The 18,615-nt window shown below is 37.6% G+C and overlaps 1 protein-coding gene across 2 annotated transcripts in view; it reads left to right on the forward strand.

Annotated features, from left to right (window-relative positions):
- Positions 1-18,615, forward strand: part of LOC107668372 (bone morphogenetic protein receptor type-2-like) — a 71,837-nt gene that overhangs the window by 35,877 nt on the left and 17,345 nt on the right. The gene's annotated exons all lie outside the window — the stretch shown is intronic.

An 18,615-nucleotide genomic window follows, 5' to 3' on the forward strand; every position in this document is an offset into this window, starting at 1 on the left:
ATGCCCACACGTTGTTGTAAAGTAGCTCTCTCTTGTGTTCTCAAGCACTTTTGTAATACAAGTATGTCTGTAAGCGTCTCTGTCTTTAGTTTTTAGAATTAGCACTGGGTCTATTTCCAACATCACAGTAAGATCAACAATAAGATCTGGCTGTTGCCCTTTTTCAACATATCCCATGATTCCTAAGTCATAGGTGAACTCTGTAGGCTGCCAAATATCATTCTTACTTTAGCCCATATCAGAGTTGTTTAGGTAACTATTAACTGGTTTGATTGTTGGTATGCTAATGGGGCAAGTTGGTTTACTCAACAGCCAGCTTGGCAATGCACCCAAGAATGATAGAAATGTTAATAATTTGTAAAACACATAAGATCCAACAGTAATGATTTAGCTCCCCTTGTACAGTAAAAATCTAAGGTGGTTTACTGTTCATAACTTGGTTTCCACTGGTAAATTTTCCACTAGTCATTTTTAATGAATTCAAAGGTGTTTACAGAAGGGTGGCCAACAAAGTGGTTCATTTTCACTAGCCATTTTGCTTGCTTTACAGTGGTTTTGGACATTTGTCAGCTGGTCAGACTGAGAGACCATGTGGTAAACTTGTTGAACACCAGCTTGGCCAAAACTGGCAGACCAGTTCACTAGCCTAAACCAGCAAAAACTACCTTCTACATCGACAAAATCAGGTGTTGAATCTACAGAAAGCCAATTAGATATTTTAAATAAAAAATCCAGACTATATATTCTGTATCCGTCACATTGAACATTGCAATTCCACCAGTTTGTTTAAACTCTGAGTAGCCCGTCTGCTCCTCTTGATAGTGTCTCTGGTTAATAAATACTGTGTGACTAGCTAGAGACCAGCTCAGTGCTCCTGCTTCCAACTAACCAACACATCCTTTCATTTCCCATCCTCGCTCTCCTAGAGCTGTCTTATGCCTTATCTCAGGACAAAACCACGGCTTTACCTCTTTCTTTGTGCCCTCTCATTCTCTTGCTCACTCTCTCAGTTCTTTTTCTCCTTTTGTGTTGCATTTGAGAGTGTATCTAAAGAAAGTGCCGGATGGCCCTACTAAAAGGATAGAAATGAGTCACCACAAACGCAATCAAACAATAAAGCGAAAAATAGAGAGAAATACGAAAAAAAAAAAATCAGTGGCGGTCAGATTTTGTAAGAGTGAGTTATTTGCATGCTGCTTTGCTTCTCACACCTCTTTTCAGTGCACTTTTTTTGCTTTTAGTCTCCTTCTCCCCTAGCACGACTTCTCAAGCGAAGAGCCTTGAAGCACATTTTGATTTGGGAAATAATGGAAAAATAAAAGGTTTTAGGTTTCTCAAAGCCGTCGCTAATGAATGCATGTTCAAACTTTGAAGGCTTGACCCTGGAAATCAACTTTGCACAACAACATTCAAATTAATCTGTCTCTAAAGACAAGATGAGAGGTTGAATGTATTAATGCAGGGGAGGGAGCCCCATGTTTGGCGCCATGCCTGCGTGAAAGAGGCCACAGAGTTTGAGGACTAAAGACTCAATGTTGGCCAATCGTCTGTCTGCTGTCGAGTGTTACCGGGCAGAATGCCCGTGCACATGTGTCTTCTGTATCCTCAGACGGCATCGGACCGTTTGTCCCCTCACCGCCACCACAGAGCTGGTCAAACCCTCTTTTTTTTGTTTTACACTGTATAGCAGCAGGGTGCAAAATGAGGCCATGCACTGCATCCAAACCCCACCCAACCGCAGCTGTCTCTCACCGCTGTCTGCGGAAATGCCAACACGCAGAGCGAAAGACACCAGACTGACATTATCAGCACTCTGCAGCACATGCGAATAGGTTCTGCAGTCTTGTGCAAAATGTAGCACTTGCATTGATGGATGATGTCCGCACATGCATGTTTAAGCCTGCTGAGTGTGAGGCAGCTGACATCCTCACTTGTTATACTATCCATTTACCAATATTTTCACCCCTCCAACACAGTTCCCGGTACCGGATGTGTTATTCCGTAAACGCATGGGTTTTTTATAGATAAGTGAAGTGCAGATTTGGAAATGTTCCCTCACCCCACTCTCTACGTTGGAGAGCTGCTGTGGTGACTCGTTTGTTTTGTTTTAATTTATGGCAGCTTTTCAGCTCTCAGAAAATGGGCAGCACAACAAAAACATGCTTTTAAAGCAGGATTTCAACAGAAGGAGGATGTCATACCAGAACCAAAGGCTGTGACGGGGAATTATTTCACTTTTAATCCTGTAGAGTAGCAGACGTGAAGTTGTCCTCCATGCGAACATATTCCCTGGAATGATGGTAATTGTTGCGCATAAGTGTCGCATTCCAAGAGGGGAATCTCTTTTGAATGCCACAAGCTTTCCAACCTGCGACATCTGCAGAGTGAGCGCCAGTTTAGAAAGATTAGGGTGGCACGGTTACTTACTTTTATTTCGCTAACAAGAGCAGAAGGTGGAAAAAGACTAATTCTACAAACACATAGATTTAGATGATGCTCACAGTTTACACTATCAAACATGCTGTTCTGCTGCATCACAGAGGCACTTTGTTAGTGTTTGTTTCTGTGCGTGTGTTTGTGAGGATGTGCGCACACCTGCTGACTATGATGAGCAGCGAGGCTGAGGCGGTGCCCAGCTGTTCTGACATCAACACAATACAACTGTCTCTGTGGCCCACACTGCTGAATACGGGCATGTCATTTTAGCTTTTATGTGTGACATGCGGCATGTGATTTACAACACAGACTTTCACGCAAGAAGATTTTACAAACATGAAATGCATTCCCATTTGTTTAAAAGCTTGTACTGAGATTATCCCGTTTTTTATCTTTTGGTTTGCTTAATTTTTGCATGTTGCGGTTTTAAGATTTGCATATTGTTGTTGTTTTGTTTGTAGCTTCCCAAGCTTCTGTTTGTTGGGCCAAGTTTTTTTTTTTTTTTTTCATTGTTTTTATACTTTAAACATTCTATCTATCGTTATTTTCATCGTTCTATATTTCTATCTATCATTCTATGTATGTTAATGAACATCTGTATAAAGATAAAAAATGTAAATGTGCCAAATTATAGCAACATTGCTAAAACAATTGACGAATTATAGCAGCATTTACTATAAATAATGTCCAAATTAATATTTGAACCCAACATTTTCTTTTCTGAGTGAAGGGGAAAAAATCACATTCACTGCAAAACAATCCTGGAATGCATTTCTTCTAATGCAAATCTGAAAGGGCCTTTAGATTTTAATTTTTTTGTATTTGTAAATCCTATAGATTTTATTTTTTTTAGATGATAGGTGTTTTCTTGTGGATTGCATCTTTCTGTATCTGGAAAATATTTTCCTTTCATTCACATAATCATACATTTTTCAAAAGAATTTGCATTAGGCTTGGTGTGAATATGTTCAATACAGAAAAAAGGTTTTGCAAACTTCCATTGCATTTATTTATTCTTTTAGCTTGGAGTGGAGCAGGGCTGTTGTTCTCTGCAGAAGAAGGAGGAGCACACGTTTGCTAGTCCCTGGGATTGTACTTCACTGATTTTGTAAGCCGTACACCTGCTCAAAACATGTGAAACGCTCTTCTGCTTTCAGAGTCACACACACGTTCATGGCGAGTTTCATTTAGATGGACGGTGTGATCTCCCAGCTAAAGACTGTGAACTGAGTGTGAGAAGCCTCTGATCGAGCAGGCATAGATTAACCTTGGCAGCTGTTTTAATTGCAGAGGGAGAATGATCTCCCAGACACACACACACCTCCTCTACCTCTCCTCTCTCCCTCCTTTCACACCTCGTCTCCCTTCCCCTCGGCCATGACTTAGTGAGTTTACACTTTATCCTCCTCTCTGCTCTTCTTCATGGTGACATGTATAATGGCTGCTTAAAATCCCGTCCTTTCACACAAGCTTTCTTGGCTGCTCTAGTTTATGATTTTCCTCTTCCCCTCTCATTTTTCTTATTGCTAAAATGCAGCAGCCCTCTGGTATATATTATTTTGTAGCACTACATCACAAGAGAGTGTGTTCTGGAATGATTTTGCCACAGTTTAAGGGATGTTGTTAGCGTTACCGCGTCCTTACCAGAAATTATGTGGTAAGTTTCCAGCAACACGTAATTAGTTTGTCCGCTCTAAATGCAAAAATGCTGCAATACACAAAATGCACAAACAAAGGCAGAATATCAGGCCATGATTTATTTTAATACAGTTATGCAGAACAGGATTTCATGGTGTGTCCAAGCACAATGAAAAGACAAGTGATAAAATGCGATTTAAAATCTTTTTGTCCAAACCTGCCACAACCACTAGCGACAAGTTCCGATTGACTCTGAATAGCCCTTTGCTATAATGTGAATAAGTTTTGTCATTTTTAACTAGAACCAAAACTTTTTTCATTATTTGAAATTAAACTGAAATTAAATTATAAATATTAGATTTATATTTGAACTTAAACTTCAAGAAATGTTTTCTACTAATATTAAATAAATTGAAGTACTGAAATTACTAAAACTAAAAAATAAATATAAAAAAAAAAAAAATTTGACAAAAGCACATAAAAATGAATGAAATTTAAACAAATTACACCAGAAACTAATCCAATTGACGAAAGTGCATACAAATTATTAAAGGGGTCATCGGATGCCCATTTTCCACAAGTTGATATGGTTCTTTAGGGTCTTAATGAAAAGTCTATAACATACTTTGGTTAAAATTTCTCAATGGTAGTGTAAAAAACACCCTTTTTACCCTGTCAAAATCAGCTCTGTTTTCAGCACGCCGTTCTAGTCCATGTTGCTTTAAATGCTAATGAGCTCTGCTGACCCCGCCCCTCTCTTCCGTGGGTGACGAGCATAGACTGTATAAAAACATGGATGAGTGTCCGTGACGTCACCCGTAGGTTTCTGAAGAGCGGTTTTGAAGCTCAAAGTGGGCGGAGCCGGATGTCGCCATCTTGGCAGCCGCCATCTTTCCACTCCCGGATAATCGAAAATGGGCAAAGAGGTGGGAGCTGGTTACTGAAACCACGCCCGCCTAGCTCGACGATGGTGACAGCAGTGGCAATCCACCTGTCACTCAAGTGGTCACACCCTTAATTATGCAGAACTTTAAGGCCAAATAAAAATTTAAACGGATGAGTTATAAAAACTCTACCAACCCCTCTCACAGTTGTCATGAAGGGCAAAATTAGCTATATAGACCAAAACCACTTTTTGTACCAGGCTGCAAACATATTTTTTTCTGCTGTAAAGTTGGGCATTTTAACATGGGGAGTCTACGGGACTGACTCTCTTTTGGAGCCAGCCTCTAGTGGCCAGTCGATGAATTGCAGTTTTAGTCACTTCCGTGTTGGTTTCACGAGAGAGACCGGAAGGTTGCCGCTTGGTGACGAGCCGTTCTCATGATATTGTTTACTTTAGCCACGGAACTTGCTAACTAGCACGTTATTAGGAAAGGCGATTTGCAAAGATTCATAAAAAACCCTTATACTCACTTCTACTGTAGATGAAGCTGGATCACGAATGATTGTCACGAACATAGACGCATTTATGTAGATCGGGGATCGGTGCATTCACTTCAAAACGAAAGTAACGTTAATCCTTTGCGTCTTCAGCGGCTCAGATGTCGGGAGTAAATGACAACTGCTATATTCGTTATTACATCCAACAACAAAACACCTCAATCGCGTAATCGGATGACAATCTTGTCTTCCCCTGCACCGGAGTCGACACAGTGGCGGACTGATGACAGCTCACTCAGGGCGGGTCTAAGGTAAGACGGTCTTGTCAATAAACACTGGGTGGATTTTTATCATTATAGGGTGGATGTGAACACACACTTCCAACACATATTTATGTTCAAACAACAACAAAAGTGACTTTTGCATCCCCTTTAAAATCTACAAATAAAAGCTAATTCAAAATATTATTAAATAATATAATAGTATATAAATAATACTAATACTAACACTGGTGTGAACAGACAGACAAATTCTTTGTTCACTGACTTGCCAAAAACTTCCCAAAATCACATTGCTGATATGCAACGTTCATTCAGTCTCATCCTGTCTCTTCCAGAGTAGCAGACTTTATCTCAGTAGTCTGGCTCTTGAAGGCTTTGTTAGTCTAAACTGCCCTTAGAGGGACAGCTCACCCAAAAATGAAAATTCTGTCATCATTTACTTACCCTCGGTTTGGTCGTTCCAAACCTGTATGGCTTGCTTTCTTCTGTGGAACATAAAAGAAGATATGAAAGTCATACAGGTTTAAAATTACATGAGGGGGAGTAATTGATGTCAGAATTTTCATTTTTTGGGTGAACAATCCCTTTAAGTGTGATAAAAGGGATTGTATGGCTCATCCAATTAGAAATCCAATTTCAGAGCTTTTCTGCTTCATATGGGTCATTAGAGCATGTTTGTGTGCATATGAGTGTATGCTGAGGCTGATGATTGTTTGTTTGAGTGTGTTTGTGGCATGTTTGAAGTGTGAGCATGTGCGGACATGTGGGCGGCACACAGACTGTTTAGATGTGAGACTACATGGCCAAGTGCCTAGTGACAGGACAGAAGCTCTGCCAGCCGTCACCTCAGGTTGCTACTGCTGGACAGTCTCTTTATCATCAGATTCGTGCCGTGTGACTTTGAGCAGTGTTTTTTTTTTTTTTTTTTTTAAAATTATTGTATTGAATATCTGCCCCTGGGACTAACAAATGAAGGGAATTAGTATCGAACGTCTCTGCATGATGGAAAATTAAGTAGATAAAGTGTTCTGGATTTCGATCACGAAGATGCCCGTTAAGATCAGAAACATACTCTGCGCAAGTGCGTAAATGTAGATGTAAATGCTTGGCCAAGTGTGCAGTCCTTAACATGCATTCTTGCATTACTGTGATGATATAAAAACCTTTGTAGTCATATTATCACAAATTTCTGTGGCATTAAACCAGAGTTATTATCATAGTTCCTTTTGAGGCAAGTTAGTCCAATCTGAAGTCATGTTGAATATCTGCCCCTGGGACTAACAAATGAAGGGAATTAGTATCGAACGTCTCTGCATGATGGAAAATTAAGTAGATAAAGTGTTCTGGATTTCGATCACGAAGATGCCCGTTAAGATCAGAAACATACTCTGCGCAAGTGCGTAAATGTAGATGTAAATGCTTGGCCAAGTGTGCAGTCCTTAACATGCATTCTTGCATTACTGTGATGATATAAAAACCTTTGTAGTCATATTATCACAAATTTCTGTGGCATTAAACCAGAGTTATTATCATAGTTCCTTTTGAGGCAAGTTAGTCCAATCTGAAGTCATGTTGGGCAGCTATTTTCAGTAATAAAAGAATATCTCTGCTACTTAACCTTTCCAATGCATACGAATAACCAACTACATACACTGTTGTTCAAACGTTGGGGTTTGGTAAGATGTGTAATTTAAAAGACTCGTATGCTCACCAAGGCTGCATTTATTTGATCAAAAATACAGTAAAATCAGTAATATTATGAACTATTATTACAATTTAAAATAAGTGTTTTCTTTTTGAATATATTTTAAAATGTAATTTCTTCCTGTGATGCAAAGCTGAATTTTCAGCAGCCATTACTCCAGTCTTCAGTGACACATGATCCTTTAGAAATCATTCTAATATACTGATTTGTTTGTCAAGAAACATTTCTTATTATCAATGTTGAAAACACAAAAAGGCATTTATAGAAACAGAACAGAAATCTTTTGTAACATTCTAAGAGTCACTTTGCATCTCTAAAAAAAATTCTGTCTCCAAACATTTGAATGGTAGTATGTAATGTACAAAAGTTGCACAATGTGTTCAAAATCTTTGGTACATTCTTTGGTTTAATAACATTTCAAATCAGCAAAAAATCTGACGGTGTGTCTTTAAAGTCTCTATTAGAATTGCAATTGGCTCTTGTAACTAAAGGCAGGCCTTTCACTCCTACAGGTACATTCTTTGGTTTAATAACATTTCAAATCAGCAAAAAATCTGACGGTGTGTCTTTAAAGTCTCTATTAGAAATGCAATTGGCTCTTGTAACTAAAGGCAGGCCTTTCACTCCTACAGTCGCCATATAAAGTGCTGCCATTTGTCTCCTCCCTATTATAATGTATCTGTTATTATTCGGGTAGATATTGTAGATACAGTATATGCATGTTGACAGTTAAGCTAACTTGCTCAGCAATAGTATATACTGAGAATGCAGCACATATTTGTATCGAGTTTTTGATTATCATTCAGAAACATTTCAGAGCACAGTGACGTGTAAATTGACCTTGTGTAGCTAGAAGTGGTTTTGATCAACCTTTCTGGCCCAAGAGAATGTGGAAAGCAAACATAAAGGGGAGACGTGTCAGCTGAACAGAAGGAGGTGTTCTCTTTATGTCACACTGATTCAGCTGGAGGAACGTGGCGGGTGGTGTAATTGATGGGACTGTTACTGAGGCTGGGCTGAGACAGTGTCAGCACTCTCTCCACCGGGGACCCCAGATGTGATTCTTCGTGACAGGGGTCACAAAGGTCAGCAGATTTGGGGTCACAGAGTTCACGGTCACAGACGTGCAATCTGCTGTGAGAAACCTGAGCCCGGTGCTCGCCCTGCACATCAGTCTACAGATGTCTAGACACTCAACAAACCCGTCTTCTGATCGAAACCAGGAACAGCTTTTAATTTGAGACCAAAACAGCATTTTTAAAGACCCCATGAAATAACCTGACAAATGCAGTTTTGTGTCCTGTGTTGACGTATTTCCTATTTACACATGAAGCTTGGGCTGGAAAATAGGGCTTATTGGGCCCTAAGGAGCTTTACTTGATTTTTTTAATGATTTAGTCAAACTGTTTTGAAATGACATTCAAAATGTATACTTTGACTGCTTTTGCTGCTGACCTCTTGAAATTGTGATCTTCCCGACTTCCTGGTACTAATGACAGTTAAAGAATTAAGAGTTTGAATTCTAGATATTTCTTCACATCTATTATCTTATGTCAAAAGCTCTCTGTCAAAATTTACATTTACATTTAGTCATTTAGCAGACGCTTTTATCCAAAGCGACTTACAAATGAGGACAATAAAAGCAGTCAACACACACATATATACACACACATACACAAAGAAAAACAAGTAAATAGAATAGAAAAAATAGAAAGCTAGTGTTTTTTTTTTTTATTTTGTTTTTTTTAAAGATAAATATAGATAAAGTAGAATTAAAATAGAATAGAAAGTGTTAGAGTTAGAGGGTCAAATAAAGGTGGAACAGAATGAAACATTTTCTTCACTTACACCTTTATTAAGATGTCATGGAAAACCTGACAATACCAGGGGATTTTACTTTAACACTGATTTTTATAGGCCTGGAAATGTCATGGAAATTAATAAAATCATTAAAAGTCATGTACATTTCTATAGTGAATGCAAAATGTTCTAGTTATGCTCTCAAATATTTAATTGGCTGGAAATGCATCTTTACTTTTTACTTTTAATTATGATTGAAAATCTTAAAAAATAAATCATAAAAAGGAATGGAAATTTCTACAGTGAAAATACATGTTTCTAGGTATGTAATTGACCACTGCCAGTTGGGCTTGTAATAAAACTTGACTGTCTGTGCAGTAGAAACATGAAAAAAAAAATGTCGAAGTGCTATATGACTTGTTTGTGGGTGAAAATGCAAAAATGTAGATGTTCTATCTGTAGTTACAACAGAAGCCTTGGAGCTGTCAAAGTGATGGACTTCAGCTGACAAAAACTGGGAGATCTGGGTGCAGGTAACATGGAGAAAGAGTGCACCTTGTTCATTTACGTATACTACCCTGACTGTAACAATACAAACATGGATGAAAATTTGAGAACTACACCTTTAACTCTTATATCGGTTAGACAATTTCAGTCTGTCATATTTATTTTATTTCATTTAATTTTAAAGAGCCTGAATGATGAATGACCGCAAAGGTCATTTAAATGTAGTGGTCAAAAGGCGTGTGAACTGTGCTCCATTCATCCTCTGTTTCTCTCGTGTCTTTGTTCAGTCCAGGTGTGGCAGGTGCGGCTGCTGTAGCGAAAGCACATGCTCCTGCAGCATAGTCAAATAAACTGGCTTTCTCTCTCTTCCTCAAACCCACGGCTGTGGTTGCTGTGTTATTCTGAACATAATGTAAATCATAATGGCCAACAAAAGGACCGGTCTCGGATCAGCTTGAAATGTCTCCGCCCTCACCAGTGTGAAATCTATGACCAGCGCTGTAACTCACTTATGCAAACGAGTCTGTTTTTGTCACCATTTCTCTTCTTTATTGAAAATCCAGTCGCTCTCCATGAGATTATTTGTCAGAGTGGCGTGAATTGCAGTGGGCTCAGACGGCTGGGAATTATACAGCAGTCGCCATGAATAAAAAATGAATAAAGAGGAACACTGAATCAGCGGTGAGAGGATTAAAGCCATCCGCACGGAATGAGAAAGAAAGACACAGAGAAGGAAAGAGAAGGACAGGAAGTGAAAGTGGGAGAAAGGAGTAGGTTATCCACAGAGGAAATGCCTTTTTGACTTTGTCGCTGCCAAACTGCTAACTGTCGGAAAGCGCCTTCCTGATACAGCTACTGTTACAAAGACAAGAAAAGCCAAAAGTCAAACAGGAAAAACTCCATGTCACAGTGGAAATAGATATCCCTGTTATATTTGGAATCCTTATCCCATTCATTTTGATGATCGGCACACATTTCCGCTAGTTGTTTGCCAGTAAAAATGTAATTATACAGTAATATGCCATAATGTTCCCAGCCCACACTTTTGGCAGGTCAGGGTTACTCTAGACTTCTCAGTCTTGTTAAAGTAAAAAAAAAAAAAAAAGAAGTTTTGTTTAGATACTGAACCATTCATTTGGATATTGAGACTTTTGTTATGAGAATGTTGTAAATTTGGCATCAGACTCAAAGTTAAGAAAAATTATGCACTTTTATACTTGATAAATTGTTACACCAATGGTTTTCAACCTTTTTAGTTCCAAGTCTCCTCATTGCCCACAAAAATATTCAAAGGCCCCATGACTTTTAAAGTTTTTTTTTTTTTGTGATCTACACTGGATAATAACTTAAAAAAAATAATTTGGAATCAATTTCTACCGTATTAAATATTTTAGAGCTTAGAAAAATGTATATTAATATTAAAAGTGCCCACTGAGTTTTATGATTTTATTAATTTAAATGGCTTCTCCAGCTCTGGAAATCACTCTTTTAAAATAAGTCTAAAATGCAGACCATGTGTCTTCAAAAATAAAAATAATAAAATAAAAATACATACAAAATAAATAAAATGAATGGATAAATATTAATTAAGTTTGTTTGTGAAACCCCTTACTGTTTGCAGGTGGAGCACTTTGCTATTTGTTTCTGCTGTTTGTATTTCTCACAGATAACCCATTGCCTGGCTTTGTCGTATAGATCATCTTTTGTGTATTGTGGTCAATGCCTTTTCTCATTCAGGTGGAAATCTCAGACATGCAGAGTCTCGGCAGTGTATCTGTCATCTGCTGTCTTCATATTGCTCTGTGAAATCGGTTTCGTTTTTCGCTGTACAAGAGCTCCTACTGATATTTTGTCTGTCTCTTTTGTCATCTCTCTCTCTCTCTCTCAATCTTTGTGCTTTATTGCTATGACAAATGAAATTTGCCAATATGAAATACTTTTTTTCACATTTTCTGCATCGATTTTTGAGGAAAAATCTGTGGAATGGATTAGGTATAATGTGTTAAACTGAACTAACACACGAGTGCCACGGCCCGTTGTAGACACTGTGTACAAGAGTGCTGTGCTCTTAATGATATGTGAATGAAAGCACAATTAAATTAGCCATAATGTTTAATAAATAATGACTCAAGAGGCAAAGGATGTGTACAACTTTTATGAATGGCGTTCCAAATCTGCGGAAATCTGTGGGCGTGGATTCATAGCTTAGAAAGCTTTACTGAGTTGAAATCTCTAAGGAGAAAATGAATAGGGGGACATTCTTCCGGACTGCTGAAAAAGTGGCGGTCATTGTTGTGCTTTAATGCAGTTGCGGCTCCACTGCAGATGGAGCAAATGAAGAAGTCTGTCCCTTCTTGAAGCTCTGCTCTGAGCCGTGCCATCGAGCTGATAGCCAGCAGTTTGTGTGTGTGCGTGTGTGTCTGTAAGAATTAAATTCCACAACAGCATGTGCCAAAAACGCTGTAGTTGTGCTTGTGCTCGCCAGATTGAGTCCATCGTTTTATTGTGCTGATGAGCTGTCTGCCAGCGGAGCTGTGAACGAACAAGCATCTGCTCATTTCCCTTAATTAATTTATTCATTAGCTTTGCCTCTTTTAACCTTAACCTTTACACAGTGAATGGCAAGAGTTTTGGGGGTGGAGAATGAGTTTGCTTGATGAAACTCTAGTCAAATAACAGTGCAGGTAAAATAGTCTGATAAAGGCTTTGCACATATAGTGTAATTAGCAGGGGTGCACATAGGTTTTTCAGTCTGGTTCTCATGAGAGCACCTGGAGATTTGGTTTGGTGCTCACACTGCACAGAGTGTGGCCCATTAAATATAACTATAAAAACTAAATCCATAATAATAACATTATTGCAGTTTGTTTTGTTGTTAAAACAAAATAATAAAGTGTGATAATACTATTTTTTTTATTTTTAAAATAAAAAGTATTAAATAAAAATTAAATTATTGTATAATATACAAAAAATAGAATGATAATATTTACATTTTTCTTTTTTGTATATTTACTTTTTTATATAAATTTTCAAACCTATCATTTTCATTCCTAAAATCAGCAAGCTTTTATTGTGGCAGGTTGACAGCAAGTAAGTATATGTGCTGCCGAGTGAAGCGCATCGGTGAATGACATGTCAGTTTTGCGTTTTGCTCTGAAACCGGCAGCGCGTAGCCTACATTTATGCTTTCAGTTTGAATGGAAATTTTATACAGTATTACAGTTAGTTGATTTAAAACAGTGATTGTGTATTAACAGCTGTCAACCATGTCAGTGCGCAAATGAGCCTGAACTGATTTATACAGCTCATTTTTTATTTTGGTTGCATGCGCACCTGCACACCACTTATGTGCACCCTTAGTAATTAGGACTGTAACAATATCAGATTTTCATACATGATTAATGTGGTCAAAAGAATGCTAACAATATTGAGATATCTAAATAAAAAAATTTTTTAATAAACGATACTATCAGTCAAATTGATCTTTAAATTTATTTTGTGTTTTGTCTTTTTTGACAAAAATAAAATAAAAAATATGAGTGTAGGGAGGCAGAGAGAGATTTTGTGACTGTAACTGTTCAAAAATGTAACAAAAACTGTTAAGTGCCACTTCCTGCAGATCCTGTTTGCCTTGTTTGTAATTTTTATTATATTGTCTCTACATATTTGTTTGCTCTATCAGTGTATGGGACCTTTGAAATAACTGAAATCATTTGGTGAAGTGATATGGAACTGTAATGCGGTTGACAGACCTGGAACTACTTCATAGCTGAGCGTTTCCTGGAAAATAACTGCACACCTTAGAATCAGAATCAAGAATCAAGCATTCAGCTGCCTGTGGTATAAATTTATTTAAATAGCAGTATTTGTGATTTAATAATTGCACGGTTTTATTTTGATTAATCGTGCAGCCCTAATAACAATATTTAATTTTTTAATTATGACTGTTATTGTCAATATCAGTATATTGTGACGTCTGTGCAATGCACAAGACCTATAAATCATCGATAAAAACCCAAATATTTTTTGTAGTGTGAATTTCAGCCAGTCTCTGAAAAGCCTGTTTATGGCATTCTGGGCCGGTTGCATAAACTGCTTAGACTAATCTTAAAAAGTTAGTCATGTAATATTTTGTCTTCTAGAGTAGACTGGTCATAACTTTTTTAAATCAGTTACAAAAAGGTAGACTGGTCTAATTTGAATTGAAAAGTTGATTGACTGATTACCCTTTGGCTAACTGCTAGTTGGATAAACTAGTTCTTAAGACACAGTCTTAACATAGTGGCTATGTTTATGCAACTGGCCTCAGGGTTGTTGCTAGGTGGTTTTTGGGTCGTGTGGCCCCCTTCAGAAAAGCCCACCTCCATTATATTCTGGCCTGTAGATATGCCTTGGATCTGAGGTTAATAGAGGTTAAATGCAGATTGCAGCTGTGCTGTATTTGTCTGGCACATGATGATGTATTTTGTCAGGTTCCCTCACTCTCTTCCCCACCATCCAACTCTGAAAGCTGAATGTAGGCCAGAGAATTCCCATTGAGTGTCTTTTGTTGTCCTCGCTGGTGTGGGGATTCAGGTAGTGATGTTAAGTCCTGTTGTGGTAATGGCAGCATGAATGTCTGCCCGCTCATGAATGACTCCCATTAGAGTCTCCCTGGTGTCTCTGAGCCGGCAGTCTTTGAAATTCTCCCACACAGGCTTTGTATTATGGATGGGATGCATATCTAAGATGTGACTACCTGGCTGTTGGAAAGACCCTGTGTGGTACCCGTAATCATAACATGAGACGCATGTTCCTCAGTTCCTGAGGGGGAAAATTTAATCAATCAGTGCTTTTAAAATCAGTTTTACAGGTGTCTCACACACATTAGTCTTGATTTAAAGTAAATGTCCCTCTCCCTTATGAATCTGAATGTAAGAGCTTTGTTTTGCAGTTTGCACAAACTGATCTTAATGGACTATATGTAGTTAAAGAAATAGTTCATTCAGAAATGAAAATTGTCATAAATTACTAACCCTCCAAAACTATAATTTTCGTTCATTTTCGGAATGCAAATGAAGATATTTGTAATATTCTCGTAACTTTTTTGTCCATCATTTGAAAGTCCACATAACCAAAACATTTATTGAAAGCAATCCATATGAATCGAGTAGTTTAAAACAACTCTTCTGAAGAGACATGTTCACATTATATTGTGATGAACAGATTTAATTTAGGCTTTTATTTACATACAAACATTTATCAACAAGCATACAAAGAGCATATCAAATATGGTCAACAAGCTCAACCATGCTTGATGTGTGGGAACCAATAACGTTTGTCTTTATAATGAAAGAACAAAAATTGACAGTGAAACAGAACTGGACTTTCTATTGTATGAACAAAAACAGTTCATTTAAGAACACGAGTAAATGATGAAAGTTTTTGGGTGGACGATCCATTTAAAATCTCCTTGATGAGTACATTTTCTGTCTTATAAAGACAATAAAGCTTGTCAACTTTTTTTTAAATGATCTAAAAGTCTCTAATCACATCAGAGCCATAGGGGGACGGACATTCTCACTCTAGAAAGCATTTGATTGGACAAAAATTGGTGAAGTGCAGGATGAGTCATCAGTATTTTTCTGTTTTGTTCTGTTGAGATGTCAGTTTTAGTATATCTGTTAAATCCTATCATTTTGTCAATGTTAAGGAATATGATAGCATATAGATGACCTCAAAGCTAATAGACATGGACTAAAAACCATAAAATTTTGATTTCATAGGACTTAGTAGTAAGTTTTTGCTGTCTTTGTACTTTTAACCTTTTAACTTTAAAAGCATCTCTTAAGCACAGTGTCTTTACTCTCATACAGTATTGACAGAAATACAAAACAGAAAGTGAGAAAAGGTAAAAATTTAGGCAAGACAGACTTTATTGCAGGAAGGTTGTGACTGCACACAGTTGCCAGGCATTATGAGTGGGAGTTGGTGATTTGGCAGAAGATTTCTGGTTACCCAGGGAAACTGCATCTGTCCTGATGCTTGGTGTCTAAGAATGTGAAGGACAGAAGTTCAGCTCGTGATGTGATCATGATGTGTTGACAAACATGAGGCTACGGAGAAAAATGAAGCCATTTAATGCATCACTCCATGTGTCTCCATGAAGGAAGGAGAATGTAACGTGACAACAAACTCCTATGGAATCATGGGAGGGAGTTATTCAGTGTGTTAAAAGCCATTATAAAACATTCTCATGACAGTACCACAGTACAGTGAAGATATCAGATGGTAACATTATAGAATAGAAATTCTCCAAAAACTTCGTTGTTATCATTTTGAACAGTATATCTGTTGTTTTAGCATTTTAAAACGTGCTTGTCTGTTATTTTGCTTAAAAAGTATTTTCTTAATATAAATTGCATTTGATTTTTTTTTTGTTACGTTATAGTTTGTTTGTTATCAAATGTAATAATATTCATAGATTTTAAGTGAGGGTTTACACTGTGTCCATTGTTTCCATTGACAAATAATTTGTGACGGGACACAATCACAGCCAATCAGAAGATATTTGACGTTTAATTACTATTATGCGGAACAAGTTTTTAGTCCAATGAGATTTTATTGGGGGTGGGATACTCAGAAATATGCTAATTTTACTGTCACTCATCATATAGTGCTTGGTTATGAAACATAGAAATACTTTTTGGTATATACCATGATACTGAACGATTGGCGTATACCATGGTATTTTATGGTAATTTCAAAGAATGCAATAGTATAACCCTTGTACATCTCCATGATTCTGTAATATTTTATACATACAGAATATGAAATATGGAGACGTGAGAAAGGAAGGAGAGCTCTCATAATGGACAGGGAGCTGGAGGGAGACATACAGGAAGTAGAACAGGATTGTTATAGTCTGGAAGAGGGAGGGACGCTCAGACATTCTGCCTCCGAGCCAAATGCCGCCGGCTCCAAGACATGTAAACAGTGTCTTTGTATATGTGAGAATGAGAGTGTGTTTTATTCTATCGATATTTATAAATGCCTGTGTTTTATCCTCTGAGCGTTAAATGAGCGTGGCTATATATGAGTGTGTGTGAGAGATCACTTTCCAGAAGCGAACACCAGCATGCAGTCTGATGCACTGCTGTGGATTCAATCTCATATTTATTGATCTGTCTTGAGAAACCCAAACCTTTTTGAGCTGTGTGATAGTGTAGTGCTGCAGATCCAATGCCGTTCTAGCTCCTGCAGTAGACCTGGGAGGGTCCAGCTCAAAAATACTGTAGATTTGCATCTGTATTGTGCTTTTTTTTTCTTTTTCTTTTTGTCTTCCCATACATTCGAAAGTCATTGCCTTGAAGATAAACACATCTAAATTCCACATTTCCGGCTGTATTCTGCATGAATCAATTAACAAATTAATTAAAATGTGTAAGCATGCACAATATTTTAAGCTCTATTTCATCTGAAGTTTTATTTAATCATCATCTCAAAGCAGTTGTGTGAGTTGGTTTGATTTTGAGAGACTGTCTTGCTATTTTAAGTGTTTGTTCTCTGTCTCTCAGCTTGAAACTGAAGTCCAAGGCTGTGGTTTTATCATTCCCACTCATCTTTCTCTCTCTTTAGCTCTTTTTTGTGTGAGAGCGGCTTTCTTGCCTCGAAGCTCTCACTCTTGTATGCAAGGATATGTCTGTGTCTGAAGCAGAGTGAGAAAATGGAGAAAGTGAAAAGAATCAAAAGCTAAAGAAGGCTAGCACTGGGTTTAATTGGATTTTGGAGGCAGCAGTCTGTGTGGCTCACGCACATAACAGACCAGAACATTTTCAGTCATTTTGATAGATGACGCTGACTTCACTTTCCCAACTGTGATTTTGTTTTTTCGATTTCCTTGAACTGAAGTTAGTTGGATTTATTTTGGTGGGTGGACTGTTAGATTTGAACAGAAACTGGTGGACACATTTGTATGTGTCCAGGATTTAAAGGTCCCATATTGTCAAAACTGAAATTTTCTGGCTTTTTTCATGATAACTGAGGTCTAGGTGCTATGTAACTACCATATAAATTTCAAAACAGTCAGTCCACAGTAAAATTCACACAGCCTGCATAAAGTAGCTGTGATTTTTCATGAACTATTGTGACTTCCGTAAAAAGTTGACGTCAGAACTACACAGTCACCGCCTTCCACCCCGAGCACTGCCCACCGTCCCACTTTCCTTTAGCCAAACCCCCAGACAACATTGCATCCATGCTATTGCTGAGCAACGACAACACGGAAACATGTCGAAAAGGATAAATCATCAGTTTGTTGTTTTACACACATGCACACAGACATTGTTTCATACACAACATAACTGTTAGTCGTGAGATGCAAGAAACATATGGCAAGAAATCTGTAGACGCACCCATAACAACAAAAGACAATACTTTATTGAAGTGTGCGCTGCAAACGTGAGCATTTCGCATTATAAGGGCAGATATTTGAGAATTAATGGAATGTTTCCGATTCAACACCTGTTAAGCTGTGTTAATGTCATAGAAATATATTTTCTACTTGTCCCTTACTCAATGCCTCTGTAAATTCAGCTTTTCCATTAGAGGAATAAATTACATTTGAAAATATATTAAAATAGAAAACGGTTATTTTAAATTGTAATAATATTTCACACTTCTGCTTAATTCTTAATTATAAGTGTATTACTGTACGATAAATGATTTTGGTTTGTTATTAATTTTTTTTGACAGCATTTCATTGACATCATGTTGATTTTTTTATTCATTTAACATGCAAATTCAAAGGCTAAAATGAGCTTAAATGCAATAAACGATTGAAGTTCTAACGTGCCTCTCTTTCTCCTTCTCTCTTCCCTCTTTCTC

This window comes from Sinocyclocheilus anshuiensis, unplaced genomic scaffold (assembly GCF_001515605.1).
Source record: "Sinocyclocheilus anshuiensis isolate Anshui unplaced genomic scaffold, SAMN03320099.WGS_v1.1 scaffold1237, whole genome shotgun sequence".
In the NCBI taxonomy this organism is placed as follows: domain Eukaryota; kingdom Metazoa; phylum Chordata; class Actinopteri; order Cypriniformes; family Cyprinidae; genus Sinocyclocheilus; species Sinocyclocheilus anshuiensis.